This window comes from Apium graveolens, chromosome 2 (assembly GCF_009905375.1).
Source record: "Apium graveolens cultivar Ventura chromosome 2, ASM990537v1, whole genome shotgun sequence".
Taxonomy (NCBI): domain Eukaryota; kingdom Viridiplantae; phylum Streptophyta; class Magnoliopsida; order Apiales; family Apiaceae; genus Apium; species Apium graveolens.
Genome location: NC_133648.1, coordinates 15,162,534 through 15,180,815, shown reverse-complemented (window position 1 = coordinate 15,180,815; position 18,282 = coordinate 15,162,534). Strand labels below are relative to the sequence as shown.

At 36.6% G+C, this 18,282-nt stretch overlaps 1 long non-coding RNA gene across 1 annotated transcript; it reads left to right on the top strand.

Moving 5' to 3' along the window:
* Positions 1 to 6,485: 6,485 nt before the first annotated feature.
* On the top strand, positions 6,486 to 7,155 carry LOC141706502 (uncharacterized). The gene is made up of 3 exons (XR_012568853.1): positions 6,486 to 6,613; positions 6,716 to 6,785; positions 7,092 to 7,155. It is a non-coding gene; the product is annotated as an uncharacterized LOC141706502 (long non-coding RNA).
* The last annotated feature ends 11,127 nt before the right edge of the window (positions 7,156 to 18,282 follow it).

Here is an 18,282-nt window from a genome sequence, read left to right as displayed (position 1 = left end):
ATTTTGATATAAAACAAGCTGCAAAAAGAAAGTGACATGATGGTCAAAAACAGAGCATATACTATTAAGCTTATGACTAACTACCAAAACAATTACAAACCCAAATTCCCAAATAACCAAAACTATTAAGCTTATGACTAACTACCAAACCAAAACAATCAGCAACAACTACATAATCTATTAGCAATTAGTAACTAATTAAGCTTATCACAAACCCAAATTCCCAATGTGCATCACTTCAAACAATTAATTGCAAAGGTGAGCTTGTGTTAGAGCTTAAACCACTGAAACAATGGAGGAACCCTAAAACACTAAAAAGATAATTTAGGTTACGGATTTACCTAAAATGGAGCCGCCACGAATCACGATGGAGAGTACAGGAGGGGATAAGATGAGGAGTAATGAATGACCTAATTTTGACTTCAATTATTATGTTCTCATTCAGACATAACAAAGCTCAATGATTGGGTTGTTAAAATTTTAAATAATCCTTAAATTATGTCCAAATAAAAATCCACTTATGGATAGTCATTTACAAAATTTATCGATGTTAATATCGACTTATTGTAGTCATGTACAAATTTTATCGGAAAATAATCAACTCTTCTTGTTCGTCTTTTTAACAGAAATCCGGTAAAAGCTGTAGTCCCTGACACGGGTACTACTACCCAGTTGACTTAATTAATTTCTGAAATGGATTTGTCAACGATCCAACCGTACGGATGTTAATATCGACTTAGTGTAGTCATGTACAGATTTTATCGGAAAATAATCAACTCTTCTTGTTCGTCTTTTTAACAGAAATCCGGTAAAAGCTGTAGTCCCTGACACGGGTACTACTACCCAGTTGACTTAATTAATTTCTGAAATGGATTTGTCAACGATCCAACCGTACGGATGTTAATATCGACTTAGTGTAGTCATGTACAGATTTTATCGGAAAATAATCAACTCTTCTTGTTCATCTTTTTAACAGAAATCCGGTAAAAGCTGTAGTCCCTGACACGGGTACTACTACCCAGTTGACTTAATTAATTTATAAAATGGATTTGTCAACGATCCAACCGTACGGATGTTAATATCGACTTAGTGTAGTCATGTACAGATTTTATCGGAAAATAATCAACTCTTCTTGTTCGTCTTTTTAACAGAAATCCGGTAAAAGCTGTAGTCCCTGACACGGGTACTACTACCCAGTTGACTTAATTAATTTCTGAAATGGATTTGTCAACGATCCAACCGTACGGATGTTAATATCGACTTATTGTAGTCATGTACAAATTTTATCGGAAAATAATCAACTCTTCTTGTTCGTCTTTTTAACAGAAATCCGGTAAAAGCTGTAGTCCCTGACACGGGTACTACTACCCAGTTGACTTAATTAATTTCTGAAATGGATTTGTCAACGATCCAACCGTACGGATGTTAATATCGACTTAGTGTAGTCATGTACAGATTTTATCGGAAAATAATCAACTCTTCTTGTTCATCTTTTTAACAGAAATCCGGTAAAAGCTGTAGTCCCTGACACGGGTACTACTACCCAGTTGACTTAATTAATTTCTGAAATGGATTTGTCAACGATCCAACCGTACGGATGTTAATATCGACTTAGTGTAGTCATGTACAGATTTTATCGGAAAATAATCAACTCTTCTTGTTCGTCTTTTTAACAGAAATCCGGTAAAAGCTGTAGTCCCTGACACGGGTACTACTACCCAGTTGACTTAATTAATTTCTGAAATGGATTTGTCAACGATCCAACCGTACGGATGTTAATATCGACTTATTGTAGTCATGTACAAATTTTATCGGAAAATAATCAACTCTTCTTGTTCGTCTTTTTAACAGAAATCCGGTAAAAGCTGTAGTCCCTGACACGGGTACTACTACCCAGTTGACTTAATTAATTTCTGAAATGGATTTGTCAACGATCCAACCGTACGGATGTTAATATCGACTTAGTGTAGTCATGTACAGATTTTATCGGAAAATAATCAACTCTTCTTGTTCATCTTTTTAACAGAAATCCGGTAAAAGCTGTAGTCCCTGACACGGGTACTACTACCCAGTTGACTTAATTAATTTATAAAATGGATTTGTCAATGATCCAACCGTACGGATGTTAATATCGACTTAGTGTAGTCATGTACAGATTTTATCGGAAAATAATCAACTCTTCTTGTTCGTCTTTTTAACAGAAATCCGGTAAAAGCTGTAGTCCCTGACACGGGTACTACTACCCAGTTGACTTAATTAATTTCTGAAATGGATTTGTCAACGATCCAACCGTACGGATGTTAATATCGACTTATTGTAGTCATGTACAAATTTTATCGGAAAATAATCAACTCTTCTTGTTCGTCTTTTTAACAGAAATCCGGTAAAAGCTGTAGTCCCTGACACGGGTACTACTACCCAGTTGACTTAATTAATTTCTGAAATGGATTTGTCAAAGATCCAACCGTACGGATGTTAATATCGACTTAGTGTAGTCATGTACAGATTTTATAGGAAAATATAAGATGTTTAAAATAAAGTCATCTTTTTAACGAAACACTGAACCGAATAAAAATCTTCTAATCGAAATTATTAACTAAACAATTGTAACAAAGTATGTCTAACAACAGTTTTTCAGACAAGATAATTTAATTTTTAAAAATTAAAATATATTAAAAGACATTACATACCGTTAGATTGAGGTACTATCTCAAATCAGCACCGTTCATTTGATTTTTCATTTCCCCCCAATCAAAAATTGTCTCCCACCTTGGCTTCGCGGTGTTTACTTTACCAGTTTACATTCACAATTTCATTTTTCATTTTCATTTTATCACACGCGACAACGGCGATCACAGGCGACAACGGCGATTACTCAACCTAGCATCACACGCGACAAGGGCGATTACTCAACCGTTTAATCACTGGTATGGGCTTAAACCCTAGAACCCTAGCGTCCCTGATTTTATCTTTTGTATTTGGGGTTTTTTCATCTTATGTATTTAGGGGTTGTAGAGTATATGATATTTTGGGTATCTTCATTCCGATTATATGCGTCCTTTGCATGCATTTTGTCACTCACTCTTGATTTTGAGTCCCTGATTTTATGTATTCTATGTTTCACTCTAGATTTTAGTGTTCCTCTAAATACACTCTGCATATACACTCAGCATCCCTGATTTTAGTGTTTCACTATGCTTGATTTTAATGTTTCACTTAAGATTTTGTGGATTTTGATCCACATTGCCTCTGTTTGATTCACGGAACACATAAACACATTGCCTCTGTTTGAGTATATATGTTTCGTGCATATATGCGAAGTCCTTTTAGATATATGACAGCTCATTTTACATGTTCTATATTATGTGACTCTGAAATTTGGTTTTTCTTCCATATACATTTGATACATGTGTTTTAAACTTTAGTTTTTGTTTGGTGTATAGATAATGGCCACTCCGAAAAAGAAAAGTGAGTCAAAGAAGACAGAATTGAACACAAGAAAGTCACCGAGAACAGGGCCAAAGAAGAAAGAGCTTAAAAGGTCCAGGTCTTCATCCCACCCAACTACCATGAATGTGATCAGGGCTTTACGAAAGACCAGGTCCTTAAACAACCAGACCCCTGCTATGACCCCCACCCCATCCACTTCTTCCCCAAAGTCTGTGAAGAAGAAGCCTATATCTGAAATCTTACAGAAAAAAATTTCCAAAAATAAGAAGAAAAAAGTGAAACCTGTTACCACCCCGAACAACAATGAAGGACTAAAACTACTCAAGCGAGGTTGTGTAACGATGCATAGAATTGTGAGACGAAAGATCCAGGGGAATAAACTTAATGTGTCTTTTAATGGAAAGGGAGAGCCGTATGGTCCTGAAGCGGCAGAAATGCAATCCTATATTGGGGTTTTGGCAAGAACCAAAGCACCAATCTGGCATGATAGTTGGAAATGTGTTCCCGATGAGACAAAGAACAAGCTTTGGGAGTGTGTTCTGGTAAAACAAACTCAAATAATTATGTATCTTTCATTATATGTTCATTACTTATGTATCTGATATCTTTTTAATTTCTTATGTATGTAGCTGGGTTTCATTTTACCTCCGTCTGCGAAAAAGTTGGTTTTACGTTCCGCTGGTCAGAAATGGAGGGAGTTCAAAAGTCGACTGACCACAAATTACATTCTCCCTTATCGAGATCAACCTGAAGTGTTGGCCTATCCTCCTGCAGATTTCTCTTTCATAGAAAAATCGCATTGGGATATATTTGTTGCTGATCGCACGTCACCTGAGTTTTTGGTATGTTTCCAGTTAGCATTATGACATACTTATTTCTAGTTAGCATTAAAACATACTTGTTGTTTCTAGTTTTTGGTATTTAATTAATATTGATTTCATAACCACATTCGTGCTTCTTATGCAGAAATGTCATAATGATGCTATACAAAGAAGGATGCTGAGTGTATATCCACATCGGATGTCTCGAAAAGGTTATGCTAACCTCGAGAATGAATGGGTGCGTAATAGTGAAATGACATAGTTATTATTCTAATACAAACTAATTTGTCTAACATATCTATACTATTATACTTTCCTGATCATATACATGTGAATGCAGTATCAATCTCATCCAGATGAAGAGGAAGTTGATCGGTCGTCAACCTGGGTCCTAGCAAGGAAGGACAAAGATGGTAAATTTTTAGGAAAAATTGTTGAAGATAAAGCAATGGAAATTGTAAGTTATATATTAATTTTTGTCTTAATTAATTGAAAGTATATGGTACTTAATTATGTTAGTCTTTTACATGGAAATAGCTCAGACTGTGATAATATGGTACACTTAATATTTTAGGAAAAATTGAAAAAGGAGGTTAAGGAAGGGAAACTAATAGCTGAAGGTGTTGATGATGTTTTAACACTCGCGCTCGGTAAGCCTGAGCATGGTGGACGGGTCCGTGGACAAGGTGTTCATGTAAAGCAGTCGGTTTATTTTGATCTTCCAAGGCAAAAAAAAGCTAGAACAATGGATGAAAAGATACAGGAAAGAGTTCAGAGGTACTTGGCAGAGGAGACTCCAAAAATAATTAAAGCGAGAGATGATTTTTGGGCTGCTGAAATGGAAAAGCTGAGGGCAGAGATCTTGAAAAGGCCCGTACAACAAGAATGTACTCCAACGCATCCTTCCCAACAAGCAAGCTGTCACTCTAACGGCGGGGTTGATGTTGATGCAGCTGTAAACCATCCTGCTACACCTACAACTGCAAAGAATTTATTTCCTGTTCAACAGGAGGGAGGTGGTCTGAAAATTCAAAAGATTGAAAGTTTGTTTGTTGATTTAGGGGTGGATCCTGAGGATGCTCAGAGGTTGGATGGCAAGGATGAAAGTTGTAGAATTGTTTTTGAGGAAGACAGATGTGAAGAAGTTAAAGTGAATGCTCCGGATAATTCTATTTGTAAATTGGCTCTTGGATCGCTCAGCAACATTGTAGCTTGTGCGAAGATTGATGAAGTTGTTGTTGTTGTTGAAGGAGAGGAGACAATCCATGGAGTCAGACTTGGGGAAGAGAATGCAAGAGTGTCAATCACTCAAGTCATTCAAGGAGATGCTAAGATTCCATATCCCATCGGTGACGAGATTTTGACCGTGGAACAAGCCATGGGAACTTTTATTGCATGGCCAAGAAACTTGATAACAATGAGGAACAATAGCACTTCCAATGTTTTGTCAGCTCCGAAGGTAAAAATATTTAGAATAGCACTATATAGCTAGAATGTTTTTATTTAGTATTTTCTTTCTTACTATTTTCATGTGTATTTTCTGCAGAAAGCCAAGAAAAAGGGAAAAAAGAAGACTTATAAATTAGTCGCTGATGTTGAACCAGAGCTTGTTGTTGAGATGGGTGCAAATTACCCATCTGCATTAAATCGTTTGTGGACATGGGCAAAGGGTGCCTTAGCTGATGAACGAACGGTTTCTTTTCAACTATCCCAAGAAGCCTTTGGCTCTACAAAAAAGATGGCCATTTACTTATCAGATATATATTCGGTGTGCTCTGGAGGTGAAATGTCGGGGTCTGTGATCGTCCTTTTTATTCAGTAAGTTTCTCCACAATTTTTTTTTAATATCTCATAGTTACTCTGTGGCTCCAGAAACGATTTTTTTTTAATCTCTCATATTTTTATATGTAGCTCCATAAACGAATACATCAAAAAAAATAAGATGACCAACATGATCAAGTTCGTAGATCCCACCACAATTGGTGCCATTGGCTGTGGTAATGCAGGGCAGAGGTCGCGTGCACTCGCTGCACGATTTAAGAATGCTAAGAAAGGGCAATACTTTCTTATGCCTTACAATGACGTGTAAGTTTTAATCCAAGAGCTAGCTAGTTAGACATTCTCATATAATGTTTTAGCTAAACAGGATCACATGCCTTTTTAAATTGATTTTTTTTGGAGCTTCTAAGTTTCAATTTTTATGACAAGGCTTCAATTCATTCATGTTTGTGTAGGAACCATTGGAATTTAACTGTTGCAAATCCTGAGGCAGAGGTTGTCTACCACATGGACCCTCTAAAACGTCGAATCGCTAATGTGGAATGGCTGGATGTTGTCGACAAGTAAGATTCAGCTTCTAAAATATCTGTATGGAGTCTTGAACTTTGATAGACCACGCATTTTTCAGTTGCTTAATGGTTTTGCTGGTATTATTTTGGTTGTAGTGCCATTAAAATTTACAAAGAGGATCTCAACAAGGTTGTCAAGAAGAAAATTTTGTGGGAGAACATGGCGGTAATAATCAATTCTCATCATATTTTTTCTATGCTATTAAGGATATTGTAATTAAATAATTATTTCTTACATCTCAGTTAGTTGATATTGTAATTAAATAATTATTTGTTACATCTCAGTTAGTTGTTAAGGATAGAAGTTAGTTAGATTAATGCTTGTATATAAACACTACTGCACTCATAGTTTAGAGACTTATTTTTTACATTCACCAAATCTGTTTTGTATAGTTATCTCTCTGCAATATACATACAAGAGCTTCTTTCTCTCCAATTCACAGCTTTTGTAATGCATTTTTAATTAATCCAGGGAGTTCCAGTGCAGTCAGGAACCAAGGATTGTGGCCTGTTTGTGATGCGCTATATGAAGGAGATTGTTCAGGACAAAGAACTTGAGTTTGCTGCTAAGGTGAGATTTTCACTTTGGGTTTTCCCATTGACTTATACTCTTACTCGTACAGTACTTAATTGTATGACTTATGTAAAATTTTGGGTTATTTTTCAGTGGATGCGCAGATCAAACTTGGTTTACACTGATGATGACATTAACGAGATCCGCTGTGATTTTGCAAAATATTTCATGAAACGCCATGCAATCTAGGTTCCAAATTTGTGGTCTTTTGTTTGAACTAGTAGTCGGATTTGAACTTTAAATTATGCAGTTGGTCATGGTGATGCACTTTTTGGTCCAATCCAAACAGAATTGTCGGTAGATTGATAGATTTGTCTCAATCTATTAGTAGATTGCATGGTCAATCTATATATATTGTGCTCAATCTATATATATTGCCCGGTTCTTGTTCTACTGTTGTAGGATTGTTGGATTGGTTGTGTTTGGTGGATTTATATTAGATGTTTGGTGGATATATATATATTGGCTTGTTCTAGGATTGTTGGATTGATATGTGTTTGGTGGATTTATATATATTGGCTTGTTCTTGTTCTAGCTAGTTCTAAGTTTGTTGGTTTGGTGAATTTATATATATTGGCTTGTTCTTGTTCTAGCTAGTTCTAGGTTTGTTGGTTTGGTGGATTTTGATTTTTTTGTGATTGGTAGTTAGTTCTCGGTTTGTTCGTTTGGTGGATTCATTTTTGGTGGATTCATTTTTGGGATTTAGTTTTTAGAAAACAGGTGGTTTGGATGAAATCAGGATTTTATATGCAAAATTTTATATACAACAGATGATTGTGTTCTCAATCAAAAACAGCCATTGTACCAAACTAATTGGAACAACACTGTAACATTGTTTTAACAGTTGACTAAAGCTCTATTCACAACACTTTAAAACATGGTAATATTGTGTCTATCATGTTCACATAACGACAAAATATACGATGGTGTTATCTCAAGGATAACACTACAATATGCTTTAAACAAAAAATGTGGTCTAAAGAGCATTAAGATGGAAGTTAACATAACTTAGTATTAAAATACTATCACAAACCATTGTTTGAAATAGCTCCTTACAATATTTACCTAAAACTGTTGTATAAGACAGCATAAAATAACAGTATTGACCTAAAACTGTTGTGGTTAGCCTTTCAAACAACATTATATACGACGCTGTTGTCTCAAGGGGTGCACTACAATAGGAGTTAAACAAAAAATGTGGTCTAAAGAGCTTTAAAATGGCCATTAACCACAACTCATTATTGGAAATACATTTCACAAACCGATGTTTGAAAGACTTCCTTACAATACTCTGGCTCAAGGTGTTGTCTAAGACATCATAACATAACTGTATTGTCCTAAACCTATTGTGGTTAGCCTTTCAAACAACAATCAACAAACTACCCGTTGTTTGACAAATAATATATAGAAATTTTGCACTCTTAGTTGACAGTAATACACCGTTGTCTTCTTGAGGAAAACCGTTGCAGGTAAACTGTTCCAACAATACAGTCTTTTATACAACCTGTTGTTGAATGACAGTTTCGGTAACAGTTATGAACCTGTTGTGTCTGTAGCTTCTAGTAATGGTTCGATGCACTGTTGTCTGATCGAAATCACACGGCTCCTCAATAGACGACCCAAAATTTTGACATCAAACAACGGTGAAAAACGGTTGTAGGATCATGTTTTTCTTGTAGTGATGCAGAAAGATCTTCATGATTATGCCATCAGATCACACAAACAACATCAAGAACAAAAATTCATATTTTAATTACTAAATAATTCGAATTTAAATAAAATAAGAACATCACCTTGATTTCTGCACTGAAATGGATGATTTATTATAAAAGAACTTTTCGAGATCTTTGTTTTGATATATTGCACGCCCGAATCAGAGTTCGATAACGCCTTCGTTTGTGCGTTTGCTTTTCAAGAAGACAGTGTTTTTAGGGTTTTCTCTGTAAATTCGATATTTTTACTGATCGATTATTATTATACAAATAAAATGAAATAATAAAAGGGCTATATATATTTATGGAATATTGGATCGATAAATTAGTTACTTAGCCGCTAAGTAACTGCAAAGACTATAACGACTCATGTATTTTTCTTTTTACTTTAATATTTAAAAGTGTAATAAAGATTTGAATAATTAAATAAAATGTGTGTATTGATTTTGGCAGCGGTTACTGATTGTTATTTAATTATTTATGATTTGTTGTTATGTGGGATTCAATTGTGTGATTTATTAGTGACTTATATGATTTTATTTCGCTTATAAAAGTGATTTTATTGTAATTGTAATTCCATAAATACTTGGGTTATTTCTAAAATTGGTTTTATAATTTTATTATTTCAATAATTATTTTTAGGACTTTATAAAATTGAGAAATCAATATTCCACTAATTATTTATTTTTAAATGATTTTCTGAGTGTGTTTACTTGTAAAATCCATATTTAATTCAGGAATTCTTTAAAAATCATGGAACTTATATTTTATTAAGTTGGCATTATTCTGAGAATTTTAAAATTAATTTGGAAATTTTCGGGAATCGTTTCACCGCACGTCGTTTCGTTATTTATTTAAAAGCGGATACGAAGAGCACCTTAAAAAGTGTTTTAAAAATTTCAAAAATTATGTCTTTGTAAACTTTGGGTTATTTATGACATTTTGATATTATTTTTGTAATTTTCGGGAATTGTTTTTCGTGCACCTCAACCCGTTAATTTTGAATCCCGACAGAAAGCAGGCCTTTAAATTTTTATAATTATCACAAAAACAACGTGTCAGCTTCTCAGTAGTTGCATTGACACGTGTTGTAAGCAGGAGAAAGGAAAAAAAATAATAAAAATTAAAGGGGGGTTTCCCCTTTCACTGTGTTACTCGGCCTGTTGTCTCTCTCTCTCGAAATCTCTAATCTCTAATCTCTCATCTCTCGTTATTTGTCTCCCTCTGTATCTCTCCCTTCCCGTTTCTTTTTCCCCATTCTTTCTCTATTTTCCGCCGTTCTTCTTCGGCTTCCCCTGTTACCCCGGTTTCGTCGCCGCCGTGCTTTTGTTCCGTTGAGCTTGGTGACTCCGTTGCTCAGTTTGTTTATGCATGTATATATATTGGTATATATGTGTGCCCTGTATAATGGTGTGTGTGTGTAATTTTATTATGTGTGTGTTTCGTGATGGCCGTGAGGCCGTTTGTGCAGTCGAAGATGGCCGTGCAGTGTGTGCAGTTGTGTTCATGGTTGTTGGGTTTGGTTCTGTTGTTGGGTTTCTTTGTTGGGCCTCGCAGTTGGGTTGACTGTTGGGCTGGGCTTTGCAGTGGGCTAACTGTTATAATTTTAATTCCTATTCTCTTTTTCTGCAGGAAAATAAATGATTAGTATTCGTGAAATTAAAACTTTCATTACGGGAAATAATATTAATCGGTATAATTTATTTGGGAACCCGTATTATATCGGGCGCCAATAAATTGTGTCGCCGTTGACGATGAACTTCGGTGAGTCAACGGTGGACGGTGATGACGATGTTCTGAGTCCTAAATTCTATAAATAAATAAAGTAATTACGTAAAGTATTTTCGGACCTAAATAATTAATTTCGAACAATGTTGGGATGCATGTTGTATAAAATAATGGAGTGATATTGTGAGTTGTTGTGGATTATTAACGTCGATTGTAATCGGGGTAGTCTTATAAACAAATAAGATGCTGCCAAATTTTTCTAAAAATATATTGTAAATGTAAATAATTATGTTCTACGTGTTACCCCTAATAGTGTTCTGAATACGTGATTATGTGATTATGTGTATAATGATTATACGAGTCGGGTTATCGGATTGGGTTATTAGGATTTGAGGATATCAAGCATGTCGGTATAACTAATTAGGGTACTCTGTATTTGTAGATCCCGATCGAGTTTTCCCAGGATCAAAGTCAGCATGAAAGCTACTTAGGGTTTTGTAAAGCATTGCAAGGCAAGTACCCTTGACCATTCTTTTATACTTGAGTGCATATGAATAGCTAAATGTTTTACTTTCGTAATTGAACAGAAATGTTTTAATTTGCGCATCCCCATAGTTATAAATCACTGTTTCCAAATTGTTTTGGGGAGAAGTAACTTCGAAAGGTACCTATCTCGAATGAAATGATTTGCGAACTGGATTTTATATGTGTGCTGGTTAAATAAATGATTTTGAAAATGAGATAGGTACAAGTGTTTCAAAAACTGAATAAAACGGTCAGATATGGGATACATTGGGGCCAGAGGAGGCCTATTGAGGTGGCATGAGAGGCTAATTCGGTTGCGCGCACTCTTAAACCGATTAGTCCAGCAGGTCAGAGACCTAGCTAGTCTCTAAGTTCCGGAACAGATAATACCTTTTCGATCCTTGATCTCTAACTCAAATTCCTGTAACAAGAGTACCCAACGAATGAGTCTAGGCTTCGAGTCCTTCTTGGAAACCAAATAGCGAATGGTCGCATGATCAGTGAACACTGTCACCTTTGTCCCAAGCAAATAAGATTGAAATTTTTCGAAACCAAAGACTATAGCCAATAGCTCCTTCTCAGTAGTGGTGTAGTTCATTTGAGCTCCATTTAAAGTCTTACTAGAATAGTAGACCACATGAAAGAGATTATTCTTGCGCTGCCCAAGAACTGCGCCCCCGCATAATCACTCGCGTCACACATCATCTCAAAAGGCTCTTTCCAATCAGGTGCTGTAATAACTGGTGCAGTTATCAAACTCTTCTTGAGCATCTGAAATGCCGTCAAGCATTCATCATCAAATTTGAAAGGCACATCCTTTTCAAGCAAATTGCACAATGGCTTAGATATCTTCGAAAAGTCCTTGATGAAACGCCGATAAAAACCCGCATGACCAAGAAAACTACGGATTCCTTTCACAAAGATAGGTGGTGGAAGATTTTCAATGACTCCCACTTTGGCAATGTCCACCTCAAGACCCTTGCTAGAGACCTTATGCCCAAGAATAATGCCTTCACGCACCATAAAGTGACATTTTTCCCAATTGAGAACCAAATTAGTTTCCACACACCTTTTGAGCACTGCACGAAGATTATTCAAACATTCATCATACGAATATCCAAAGACGGAGAAGTCGTCCATGAACACCTCGACATTATTCCCAATCATATCATAGCATATAGCCATCGTACATCTCTGAAAAGTGGCCGGTGCGCCACATAAGCCAAATGAAACCCTGCGAAAAGCAAACATGCCAAATGGACAAGTGAAGGTAGTCTTTTCTTGATCCTCTGGTGCAATACATATCTGATTATACCCCGAATAGCCATCCAGAAGACAATAATACTCATGACCGGCCAACCTGTCAAACATCTGATCAATAAATGGAAGAGGGAAGTGATCCTTCCTTGTGGCCTTGTTCAACTTTCTGTAGTCCATGCATACCCTCCATCCTGTGACAGTTCAAGTGGGGATGAGCTCATTCTTCTCATTTGCTACCACAGTAATACCTCATTTCTTAGGTACACATTACACAGGGCTCAGCCAAGAACTGTCAGAAATAGGATAAATGATTCCTGCATCCAGCCACTTCAAAATTTCTTTCTTCACCACTTCTTTCATGATATGATTAAGTCTTCGTTATTGCTCAATAGTCGGTTTACTACCCTCCTCTAGCAGAATTTTATGCATGCAGTACGAAGGGCTGATCCTCTTGATATCTGCTATAGTCCATCCGATAGCCGATTTGAATTCTCTCAAGATCCTCAAGAGCTTGTCCTCCTCACTACCTAAAAGGTCAGATGCAATAATAACAGGCAGAGTAGATGCATCACCTAAAAAAGCATACCTCAAATGTTCAGGCAATGGTTTAAGCTCTAAGGTAGGTGCTTCTTCAATAGATGGTTTGAGCTTTCCTTAAGCATTTTTGACGTCAGAAGTACCAAGAGATTGAAATGGCATGTCTAGCTTTCGCCTCCAAGGAGAAGCATTTAGATATTGTAGTTGATAATTGCCATCCTCATCATGACTGTGAAAGTCCCCCACTAAGGCTTTCTCTAATATATCAGACATTAGCATATGATCAAGTTCTGAAGTAACCGCAAAATCAATCAAATCCAGTTTTAAGCACTCCTCATCTTCTGTAGGGAATTTCATCACTTTGAATACATTGAATGTCACATCCTGATCCTGGACCCTCATAGTAAGTTCACCTTTCTGCACATCTATCAAGGTACGGCCTGTAGCCAAGGAAGGTCTCCCTAAAATGATGGGAATCTTCTTATCTTCCTCAAAATCTAGAATAACAAAGTCAGCAGGAAAGAAGAGCTTATCCACCTTTACTAGCACATCCTCCACTATGCCTCGTGGGTATGTAATAGAACGATCAGCCAATTATAGAGACATGTAGGTGGGCTTTGGATCAGGCAAATTAAACTTTTTGAAGATAGACAACGACATCAGATTGATGCTTGCTCCCAAATCACACATGCACTTGTCAAAAGATAACTTGTCGATGGTGCAAGGAATGGTGAAACTACCTGGATCTTTAAGCTTTGGAGGTAATTTTTGTTGCAGCACAGCATTGCACTCTTCCGTTAGAGCAACGGTCTCAAGGTCATCCAGTTTCACCTTCCTTGAAAGAATACTCTTCATAAATTTTACATAACTAGGCATTTGCTCTAGAGCCTCAGCGAAAGGTATATTGATGTGAAGTTTCTTGAACACCTCTAAAAACTTACCAAACTGCTTATCTATCTTTTGTTGTTGCAATCTATTAGGGAAAGGTGGTGGAGGATAGAGCTGTTTATCCCATGTATTACCCTCAGGGAGAGTGTGTTCAACAGTAGTCTTCCTTGGTTCCGCCGCTTTCTCCTTTTGCTTATCTTCTTCATCACCAACTTCAGTTTCTCCGTCTTTTGCTTTTTCAGCATCAGCAACTTTTCCAGACCTTAAGGTAATAGCCTTGACTTTCTCTTTAGCTTACTTTCTGCCTGGCACTTCAGTATCACTAGGAAGTGTGCCAGGTTGACGATTGAGCACTGCATTGGCTATTTGACCGATTTGATTTTCCAAGGTCTTGATAGAAATAGCCTGACTTTTGTACAACAGCTTGAGTTCCTCGAAATCAGCACTAGAAGGTGGAGTTGCACCTCCTTGTTAAGGATATGATTGCCTTTGAGCATAATGTTATGGTTGCTGGAATCCAGGTGGATTAAACTGTTTACTTACGCCTTGCTGATATGGTTGCTGAATGGCATTCTGATTATTACTCTAGCTGAAATTTGGATGATTTCTGTTGTTAGGATGATAAGTAGCTGGCACAGGCTGCTGCGGTCACTGATAATTATTCACATACTGCACAGATTCATTAACAAGAGAACACTGATCCGTAGCATGAGAACCTGCACAAAGCTCACAGACCATAACTATCTGATTGACTCATAGACAGCGCTTGGAGCTACGCTACAATAGCTATAGCTGCATCAACTTCCAGAATACCTGTTACCTTCCCAGGCATCATCCTTTCAGTTGGGTTTTGATGCTCATTTGCAGCCATAGTCTCAATAAGATTATAAGCCTCAGTATAGCTTTTGGCCCACAGGGCGCCTCCAGCTGCTACATCGAGCATGGGCCGAGATTGGGTCCCCAAACCATTATAGAACCCAGTGATTACCATCCAATCAGGCATACCATGATGTGGATACTTTCTCAACATCTCCTTGTAGCACTCCCAAGCTTCGCACATAGATTATGTACGTTGCTACGCAAACTGAGTAAGAGCACTCCTCATAGCCGCAGTCTTCGCCATTGGATAGAACTTCACCAGAAACTTCTGCGCAAGATCTTGCCAAGTAGTGATGGACCCAGCTGGTTCAGAATGTAACCAACCCTTAGCTTTATCCCTCAGTGAGAATGGTAAAAGTCTAAGCTTGATAGCCTCATCAGTCACACCATTATATTTGAAAGTACTATAGATCACAACAAAATTCCTGATGTACATGTTGGGGTCTTCATTCGCAGCACCTCCGAAAGAAACGGAATTCTGCACCATCTGAATGGTACCCGGCTTGATTTTAAAGTTATTGGCCTCAATAGCCGGATGCATGATGCTTGACTGAATGTCATCAATTTTAGGCCGAGAAAAGTCCATAAGAGCTGGATCTGCCGGAACTATACGATCACCCATGATTACTGGTTCTTTCTGCTCACTTTCTGTATCCGGATCTTCAAAATCAATCTTCTCCAGAATACATAGGAACTTCGTCTGTCTCCTCAACCGTATCTAAAGTCCTTTTACGAGTATGAGAATGTGTTTGCATAAACGCTCGCTAAAGTACCTGAAACACAACCGGAAACAATAAGTAACAAGTTTTAATCAATGAGTCCTAATTACCACTGATGGTAAGTACATAAACTAAACAAATACGCCGAGTCCCCGGTAGCGGCGCCAAAAACTTGTTAAGGCGAAAATACACGCTAATAATACACGCAAGTATATGCGTTCGCAAGTAATATAAAATACTTTCTAGATTGTTCCCACAGAGACTCAGACTAATTATGTTCAATTAACACTCACTCACCAATATATAATTACTTCTCAATGTCAAGACAATAACACTTAGATTTGATTAACAAATTATTAACTACAATTAACTACGAGAATTAAGCACTTAATTGACACTTGAATTAACAATATTAAAACACATATGAGATCACAACTTCATTACTACTTCCTTCAATAGTTATTGTTATTACCCTTAGCATGTAACAGTGATGATACTAATCGAACAACACAAAACTGATAAAAGCCAACTTTCATTGTACTAATACCATTCTACCAAGCATCCACAATTAAGATAGAAGTTGAATAGGCATCAATTATGGTGAGACCCTATATGTCTACAGAATTTGACAACATAACGATTTAAGCACAAGTTATTCCTTATGATTACACAGGGCAAGTAAAACGGTTAGAGATACCCACCAATCATGCATACACATACATGAACCTATGCTAGCATGGCAAGTTCTAAAGCTCAAGATCCACCGTCGCTTCACAAGAGATTAACACCATATCTTATATGTTCGTGACGCACATAAGACGAATAAGCACAACCAATACTAGATATCATATAATCATCACACACTAAGGTATTAAATAACTAACTAAAGAATTCCATAGCAAATCTGTTACGACCCCATGATCACGATTAACCCATGATTGAACTCATCGTCACCATGGGTTCATATGAAAACATGATAATAACACACGAGAATAATAACTAAAATTACTTATATTAAACCGGAGTACGTCACAAGAGTAAATAGGTTCAAAGCAAAGAAAACTAGCATCCAACGTTACAATGAAATAAATAGTCATAATAAAATATGCTTCCTCTTCATTGCGATGTGCTAAAACGGTCTTCTTCCTTATCTCCTTGCTCCTCGATTGATACTACGATTCAACACACGTGAAACATCTCTGAAAACTACTTATATAGGAGTCCCACAAAACCCAGCTATCTCAGAAGTTGGAAGCACAACAGATTAGGAGTCTAAAATAATTATTTTAAATTTCCGTCCCTGAGCGGCCGCTCAGCATTCCTGAGCGGGCGCTCAGCTTCCTGAGCGGGCGCTCAGACCCCTTCTGGAAAATACTCTGTTTTTGCTCCCGTTCTTTGCTGCATTCTGCTCCTATCTTCCCACTTGCAATGCCGAACACATGTCAAGGCTTATTCTTGATGAAATCTCTCCATAAATGTAAGTAATACCCTGAAATGCACAAACACTAGAAAAACGCATCAAGTACACAAAATACTTGATTTCAAGACACCAATTTAAGCTATTATAAGACGTTCTAAGTGGTATAAAATGTCACTTATCACCGATATTTGAACTCCTTCCATTTTGATGATGCTGATAATAAAACCATCTTCTTGGCTGATTGAGGTACAATGAAAGCCATCTACATACATAAGAAACATTAGTATCATTAAAAAAATGCAAGAAAGTGAAAAAACATAAGCAACTAGATTATTTCATTTTTTTTACCTGCACACAGTCCCAAATCTTTTCTTGTGTATCTTTTGGAACAGACTTCCAGGAATCATGCCAGATTGGGGCTTTTGTTCTTGCCAAAACTCCGATATATGATTGCATCTCTTCTCCTGCTTTACCATATGGCTCTCCTTTTGAATAAAAAGATACCGTAAGTTTAATCCCCATCATCTTAGACACCGCAAGTTTGATCCCCATCATCTCGCGTCTTAGAATCCCCATCATCTTAGACACCGCAAGTTTGATCCCCATCATCTTGCGTCTTAGACATTAGTTTAAAAAAAGTGTTTAATATACATTAAACAGAGTTTATTCACACAAAACACCTAACACTAAAACATCCAACAAATATATACTCAAAACAAATTCATTCATTATGAATATAACCCCAAAATCACCCATATACAAACATACATAACTCAATACATATTTATAAACATTTATATTTGTAACTCAATGCATGCAAAATCCAATATAACCCAATACATGCAAAATCCAAGATAAATGAAAACTCAAAACGGAATCAACAACAAACATTTTAAAAACAGAGATGTAATTAAAAGAAAAAAAGAAGCATGTTTTAGAAACCCTAAATAATAAAACCCTAAAAATGGTTATATAAACCGCAAATCAATCACACAAATTCCCCAAATATAAACCCCAAATTCCAAATACAAACCCCAAATCCCCAAATAAGGATGTAGGTTTTAGGGTTTCATAATCCCCAAATATAGATGACATATAGGTGTGGGTTGTGTTAAATACCTCTGTTGAGTTGTTGAGTCGAACGAGAGATGAAAATCGTCGATGAAGAATTGAAATCGCCGGTGTTGAGTTGTTTTGAGATAGAAGTAATGGAGTAAACAAAGTAACGGGTTAAAGTAAATGGGGGGAGATAAAAATGAAATTGGGGGGAGATGAAAATGAAATTGGGGGGAGATGAAAATGAAAGAAGAGGGAACTCAAAAAAAAAATTATTTCAAATTAACGGTTTATAATTCAGTTCTACTTTAATCTGACGATCAGTATTTTTTCCTATTATTTTTTTTCAAAATTAAAGAATAAAA